The 6,715-nt window shown below is 32.8% G+C and overlaps 1 long non-coding RNA gene across 1 annotated transcript; it reads left to right on the forward strand.

The window, feature by feature from the left end:
• The first annotated feature begins 3,286 nt into the window (after positions 1-3,286).
• LOC133782276 (uncharacterized) lies at positions 3,287-5,293 on the forward strand. The gene is made up of 3 exons (XR_009870449.1): positions 3,287-3,426; positions 4,651-4,715; positions 4,842-5,293. It is a non-coding gene; the product is annotated as an uncharacterized LOC133782276 (long non-coding RNA).
• The last annotated feature ends 1,422 nt before the right edge of the window (positions 5,294-6,715 follow it).

Here is a 6,715-nt window from a genome sequence, read left to right on the forward strand (position 1 = left end):
GTACTGCCTGGAAATATCTAGGATTATTAAATAAATAGGCGTGGTGAAGATTATCTAATAAACATTGTTGTTCTTTACTAATGGCCTTGTGAGGGATATATTTGGTTTCACTATTGCCATAACAATGTAATACTAATTCTCCGAAGGATATTGCCTCACCTTTTTCCATTGGCTGACCATATATTATTTTGTCTACTGCTTGCTTGTTTGCCATTTGGGCCCTGGGGTGTATTCCAGGCCTATACATTCTTGGACGAAATGGTTGTCGGTCCATCTGTATTATAAATTAATCGAGATAATACATCAGCATAATAATTATATTTTCCTTTAATATGCTCAATAGTAGGATTATATCCTTTAATAATAAAATTATTAATGAATTTTGTCAATCTATTAGTCATTAATTTTTTATTATTTTGCCTCATTTTTTCATAGAAGCTTACTATTGCTTGACAATCTGTTCTAATAGTAAATTCTTTTTTATTAATTAAATAAAGATTGAAAGCATCTAAACAATATTCGATTGCTATTAGTACTTAATACTAAACACTTTAGTGGCTTGACAATCTTTTCTAATAGTAAATTATTTTTTATTAATTAAATAAAGATTGAAAGATATCCTCCATTAAATAATTATTTAAATCTTTTATCAAATTAATCATTTATAATTTGAACATTGATTTAAACTTATTTATTAATTTAGATATCAATTTATCTTAATTAATAAATCTGCCCTAATTTCTCTTTTCTTTTCAAAATTACACAACTCTGTGAAACTATCCAAAATTGACCTAGTCAACTTTAATAATTCTAATTGATAATTAAATCAATTAATTACGACTATCTAGATGATTTTATCCAAGGTACAATAGGGACCATGGGCCTATAAAATCAAGCTCCAATAAGTTATCATAAATCTAACAAATAAATTTACTAACTTATTAATTCCTCGTGACTCCACTATAGACTCGGAATTGCACTCTTGAATTCATAGAATGCTCTATAACAAATATAGATACGCTATTAATTATCCATTGTTACAACCATAATTGTCACTCAATCCCCTATAGACGTTCTACAATGAGATAGGACTAAAATACAGTTTTACCCCTCATTGTATTTTATCCTTAAAACACTTAGTTCCTTGTAAATGATATTTCAGTAAACTAATTTAATTACTGAAATGAGATCTCTATCATTTAACACCTTGAACCAAACTAAAAGATAACCATCATTTCACTTCTTCATCAGAAGCTATAGATGTTCATATTTATGATTAACACTCCCACTCAATTATACTACCGAGTTCCCAAGATGTAAGTATGGGCTAGTCCGTAGGGTAAGCTGGTAATGAACAAGTCAAATAACTCAAATAATACAATCAGTTAGAATAATAGCCACTCAGAATTGAGATTGAATTTACCTATGGTCAACTATATGATATGACTAGAATATATAATAACGGTATGTTTACTTATCTTATCAACTGTCAATATCGGTCCTATCCGATGTAACAAATACATCCGATCTTATCTTCTTTGCTAATGTTCTGGAAAGAACATAACATTGTAATGTGTAAGTAGATCATATCGTAGATTGGCAAGTCAGCGTAAATCCGGTGCACTGACTAATCATAGGACTAACTTATTTTGAACATATAATCATATTTGTATTCCACTGTGATTACGTCACTATAAATAAAATTAGCTATATGCTCGGGATTTAATAGAAGTTTATATTAAACAAATAATCATGAAAATAAAATATGTGAGCAAAGTGATTAACCAAGTCAAAAAATGATTTCTATTCTTTTATTGATAATAAAATAAGATTACAAAGAATTTGGGTTTTAATTAGGGCATAAAACCCCAACAAAAATATCCTTAACATTTAAATACCAATTTTCTCTCTCAATCCGAACTTTCTCTCTCTAACATCTCTCATTCTCTCGCTCTCTCATTCTCTCTATCATTCTAATATGTTAGATCTCGAAAAAATACCAAAATTAAAAAAAAAAAAATCTAGAATCGACATTTGAGTGAAAAAATATGAACCTCCAAAGTTTTCGTCAAATTTCAGTGTAGAGCATCGAAATTGCATCAAAAAAGCATCGTTTTGGACAAAAATCAAGTTTTCATGATTGCATCGCAACAACATCGAAATATCATCGATTTTGTATCGAAACACCATCGATTTTGCATCGAAAAAGCATTGTTTTTCCCAAAAAACAAGTTTTCATGATTGCATCACAAGAGCATCGAAATGCCATCGATTTTGCATCGAAATACTATAAAAAAAAGCATCTAAATTGCATCAAAATGATTCCTTTTTGATGCAAAATCGATGCAATTTCGATGCTCTTGCAATGCAATCATGAAACTTGATTTTTTGCAAAAACGATGCTTTTTCGATGCAATTTCGATGGAAAATCGATGATGTTTTGATGTTCTTGCGATCATGAGAACTTGTTTTTTTGGCCAAAATAATATTTTTTCAATGCAAAATCTGGTGTTTCGATACAAAATCGATGGTGTTTCGATGCAATCATGAAAACTTGATTTTTGGCCAAAACGATGCTTTTTCGATGTAATTTTGGTGCAAAATCGATGGTGTTTCGATGCTATTGCGATGCAATCATAAAAACTTATTTTTTGGCCAAAACGATGTTTTTTCGATGCAAAATCGATAGTGTTTCGATGCTATTGCGATGCAATCATGAAAACTTGATTTTTGGTCAAGACGATGATTTTTCGATGCAATTTTGATGCAAAATCGATGATGTTTCGATGTTCTTGCGATGCAATCATGAAAACTTGTTTTTTTTTTTTGCCAAAATGATGTTTTTTCAATGCAAAATCGATGGTGTTTCGATGCTATTGTGATGCAATCATGAAAATTTGATTTTTAGTTAAAACGATGTTTTTTCGATTCAATTTCGATGCTCTGCACTGAAATTTGACGAAAACTTTGGAGGTTCATATTGTTTCACTCAAATGTCTGTTTCAAATGATTCTTTTTTTAAATTTTGCTATTTTTTCGAGATCTACAAAATTAGATTAAGTGAAAGAGTGAGAGAATGAGAGATGTTAGAGAGAGAGTTCAGATTGAGAGAGAAAATTAGTGTTTGAATATTAGGGGTATTTTTATCAAAAAAAAAAAAAAATTGTCTTTATATTTAGTAACTTGTATTGGTATATTTAACTAAGTTATTATGCATGTATGCATTATATTTTCCTAAAAAAAAGGGCGGTAAACTAAGAAACCTTTAACTCACAAATTATAACTTAAAATTATTCTATTTATCTCCACATCTTCGTGACTCTCTTTTTTCTACTCTCTTCTCTCCACGCTTTCTTTCTTTCTGGTTTACAGGTGGGGTTCGACCGTGGCGGGCTCGGCGAAGGAAGGCAAACGACGGGCTCGAGGGTATGTATCTTTCTCGGTCTCTATTTTTTTTATAACCTATTTTTTTGTGATTTTGATATTTTGATACTTAAATGTTGTTTGTAAAGGATTGGGTTTCTCAAATTAGTGTAAGATTGGGTTTTTGACAATGTTTACGTATTGCTATATTGGTGTATTGATATCTCAGTTGTGACTTATTTTTGGGTTTAGTGATATCTGAAAAATGTTCTGCCATGCTCTATAGTTACAGCTGAGGTGGTAGCGGGGGTTCGTGGGGTTGGGTTGTTACCTATTTTATTCTACCAGCAGATTTAATGAGTTCAGCAGCTTCGTTTATCGCCTCCCGGAGCTCAAGTTCTAGTATAATAATTGTTCGATTTGGTTTAAGTTTTCTCTTTTATGAAATTTTGTTACATTTTTAAATTATATTTATATATATATATCGTTCATGATTTCTAAATTAAGCTATTGTTTAATGGTCCTAAGGTAGGAAGATGATTTTTTTGGTTACATATTAGGCACCTTTATAGTGATTTGGCTTTCTTTGAAAAGCAGCACGTGGTATATTTGGTATTAAACCAATAATAATTACAATCACATAGACTAGTAATTTTCCTTTTCAATTGAATCCATTGAATCAGTTCAATTAAGTGCTTGTTGGATTTTCTGTTGCTAACTTTGAAATATTGTTTGTATCTTTGAAAGGGCATCTTTGATTGTAAAATAGTAACTCTATAATGCAAACCTATGTAGTTGAATCTTTCAGTAGCAAATCTCTAGGCTCTAGTTGTGCTTTCTTGGCTAGTAAGATGGTTTGCACATGTTTTTATATAAATACATACAATATATATGTATAATAAATATAAATGTGTGATATGGAACACTTGCCATTGCTTCGTTTGTGTGAATTATAGACGTTCTGTATTAGTGACTTTGTCTTCCTATTTACAAGTCTAAACTTGTTTTGATTCCTATAATATTGACAACAATCTATCATTATTCTAATGTTATTCATGTAAGGACTGGGAAGAATGACTCTACATCTTTAGATCATGGAATAATTTCTTTTCTTGGTTTTAATATGTTTTAGTTATTTGGCTGCCACATTTCTGTTCTTGTAGTGTAGAGGTTTTAAGCTTTAATATGTGGCATTTTTTTTAAAAACGTTTTATAATATTTAGAAATATGACTTACACATAATTTGTTTCAAGAAGACATCACATAATTGATCATTTGCACTTGCAGGTGCAAAGTTCGTTAGTGAGTCTTGAAGATGATGGCCAATGCATTGAGGATGACTTCACTACTTGGTACTTTTAAATTGCTTCTCAATGAATAATAAACTTTTACAGCTACATTTTTTTTCTTGAATAATGGCATTCATGTCGGCATTGAATTGCTTTTTTCTTGCTAATGGGTATTGAATGATGTTATAGGAGATAATTGGTGTGGTCCAAATTGGACAAGTTGGTTAGAGACGAGGATCGTGTATCTGTTTCTACCCCGTACACTTGCCGCTATATTAGAATACCGTATAGTTTTAATGACTTCGTTGTTACATCACTTGAGAAGATGATGCATTTATTTTTCTATGATTTTTTTTTATTTTATTAATTGTAAATTTAGTTTATTTCTTGATGGTTAATGGTTGACTTTAAGTTATTAAATTATGTTGAATAAAGAAGTTTTATATGATGCCTCTTTTATATAAGGTGGCCACATGATCGTTGTATCGGATGGAGCTACTGTTGCGTAACTCCTTGGACAAGATGATAGACTCTGTGGTGGTATATTGTTTAGCTTAAATGCTTTGAACTATCTGCTCTTTTTTCAAATTCTCTTTTTTGAATAGGTAGTACTTTTATGCACATTGAGCGTGTTCTTTCTAGTTAGTTTGTACAACCATTTCATTGTCTTCTAATTAATATTTTATTCATGAAAGTGAATTGCATAAACTTGTTATAGTTTTGCTCTCTGTTTCTTGACATTTGCAAAATAATTAGTCTGTATTTACAGTTGAGTGATTATGAGGAGGTGCATGGTTATTGATTTGGTGGAAACAAGCTCTCATCTATTATCATGGATGAGCCTGTGCCTTTATTTTACTGCCCACGTTTCTGTTTAATGATAGAACAATCTTAGAGAATATAATTTTCTATCAAATCAGTAACACCAAGAATGAAATCCCTCAAAGAAAACCTCTGTATTAATGATGAAAAAATAGTACATTCTAGCTTTCGAGATGCTAGTATCTCCAATTGCAACCTTTCGAGAGGGCTTCTCTCTCCTAAGTCTAGTTCTCTCTATTTCAAGCTGCCCTTCTAAAAGAAACCCCTGCCTTCTTTATAGGCTTCGGTCCCTTTACAATATAATGCCAGCTATGATAAAAAAAGGACCAAATACAAATAATACAACTCAGCCCTAAAACAACCAACTAGATTAACTAATAAAACAGAATAAAACTAAATAAAACAAGGTACAACCAACACCAGAAGAACCTAAGTGTTTCGGGGTCTCCTAGTGTACATGACCTGGATTGGAGGCTTATCTATACCCCAAAACCTTCACCTTGTCCTCAAGGTGAAAAGAAGGAAATTGCTCGAGAATGGTGTGGTATGGCTCTCAAGTTGCTTCATAATCAAGTAGAGTCTTCCACTTGATGAGTACTTCAGAAGGATGGATGGCGTCGGCAGCAGCAAAATGGATATTAATGTCTGCTTCAGGCTCTGTTTGAAGCTTGAGGTCAGCAGTGAGTTGTGGCGGAATGGTGGGAGTGGTTGCTTCGTCACCAATGGCTCGATGGAGCTGAGACACGTGAAATACTGGGTGAATCCGGGCGTGATCAGGGAGCTGAAGCTTGTAAGCTACTGAGCCAATGCGCTGCACAATAGGAAAAGGCCCATAATAGCGAGCTGATAGCTTCTCGTTGGAGCGTTTGGCAAGAGAACGTTGGCGATATGGTCTGAGTTTGAGATAGACCATGTCCCCAACTGAAAATTCCAGCGACTTTCGCTTGGTATCTGCTTGGATTTTCATGCAGTGTTGAGCACGAAGGAGATGCATTCTGAGATCATCTAGGATGACATCTTGAGATTCCAACAATTCATCCACTAAGGACACCAATGCAGTCCCTTTTTTGTAGGGTGATAGGACAGGAGGGTCCCTCCCATATAGAGCTTTGAAGGGGGTGCTTTTGAGTGAAGAGTGATAGGAAGTGTTGTAGGAATATTCAGCCCACGCCAACCATTTTGACCACTGTTTTGGTTGCTGATATGAGAAGCAACGTAGGTATGTTTCTAGACATTGATTG

The sequence above is a fragment of the Humulus lupulus genome, chromosome 6 (genome assembly GCF_963169125.1).
Source record: "Humulus lupulus chromosome 6, drHumLupu1.1, whole genome shotgun sequence".
Classification (NCBI taxonomy): domain Eukaryota; kingdom Viridiplantae; phylum Streptophyta; class Magnoliopsida; order Rosales; family Cannabaceae; genus Humulus; species Humulus lupulus.